Source organism: Dama dama, chromosome 26 (assembly GCF_033118175.1).
Source record: "Dama dama isolate Ldn47 chromosome 26, ASM3311817v1, whole genome shotgun sequence".
NCBI classification, from domain to species: Eukaryota; Metazoa; Chordata; class Mammalia; order Artiodactyla; family Cervidae; genus Dama; species Dama dama.
This window is the reverse complement of record NC_083706.1, coordinates 33,074,028-33,075,217: the sequence shown is the minus strand read 5'-3', so window position 1 is coordinate 33,075,217 and position 1,190 is coordinate 33,074,028. Positions and strand designations below refer to the sequence as shown.

The 1,190-nt window shown below is 35.4% G+C and overlaps 1 long non-coding RNA gene across 1 annotated transcript in view; it reads right to left on the bottom strand.

Moving 5' to 3' along the window:
- Positions 1-203, bottom strand: part of LOC133046998 (uncharacterized) — a 4,160-nt gene extending 3,957 nt beyond the window's left edge. The window contains exon 1 of the long non-coding RNA XR_009690637.1: positions 1-203. This exon is cut by the window's left edge and continues 23 nt beyond it. This is a non-coding gene — a long non-coding RNA (uncharacterized LOC133046998).
- Between the last annotated feature and the right edge of the window lie 987 nt (positions 204-1,190).

The window sequence follows — 1,190 nt, the reverse complement described above, 5'->3', positions numbered from 1 at the left end:
CATTCGCTCAGTCATGTCCAACTCTTTGTGACTCCATGGACTGTGGCATGCCAGGCTTCCCTGTTCATCAGCAATTCACGGAGCTTGCTCTTACTGATGTCCATTGAGTTGGTGATGCCATCCAAACATCTCATCCTCTGTCATCCCCTTCTCCTTCTACCTTCAATCTTTCCCAGCATCAGGGTCTTTTCCAAGGAGTCAGTTCTTCACATCAGGTGTCCAAAGTATTGGAGCTTCAGCTTCAGCATCAGTCCTTCCAATGAATATTCAGGACTGATTTCCTTTAGGATGGATTGGTTTTATCTCCTTGCAGTCTAAGGGACTCTCAAGATTTTTCTCCAGCACCACATTTCAAAAGCATCAATTCTTCAGCTTTTAGCTTTCTTTATAGTCAAACTCTCACATCCATACATGACTACTGGAAAAACCTTAGCTTTGACTATATGGACCTTTGTTGGCAAGGTAATGTCTCTGCTTTGTAATATGCTGTCTAGATTTGTCATAGCTTTTCTTCCAAGGAGCAAGAGTCTTTTAATTTCATGGCTGCAGTAACCATCTGCAGTGATTTTGGGGCCCAAGGAAATAAAAACTTTTCATAAAAAAATTTGAGTATACTATCTTACAATAGGGTACCTACACAAAAAATCAGTAGATTTACTGAGGTAGAAAACAAGCTGTTAATATTCCTACACTTATAAGAAAAACTACAATAAAAATGTTTGTTATTTATAGGAAAGCAAATATAAATGACTTATAAGCAAACAATTTTAAAAATTAAGGAGAAAGCTGTCATGATTTTTTTCTAAAATGTTAAAATATTGTAAGATTCAAGTATCTATTGAATTCATAGATAAATTATATGGAGACTTTCTTGCTACTCATTAATATGGTTTTTAATATTTAATCATTATTACTGACAAGAGCAATAGGGAGATATCAAAAATAATATTTTCAAACAATATTATAAAAGAAATCTCATTTGCATTCTCACTATATTAAAAGATATAAGGCACTCACCTACATGACTCCTTGTTTTTGGTTAGAACTCAATTATTAAGCCTTCTAATTGAAACTGGATGTTTGGCAAGCTACATGTTTTAGACTAAATGTTGGAATCCCCCAAAATTCATACGCTGAGATTTTAACCCTCACTGAAGTGGAGTTTGCAGCTGGGGCCTTTGGACGGTAAT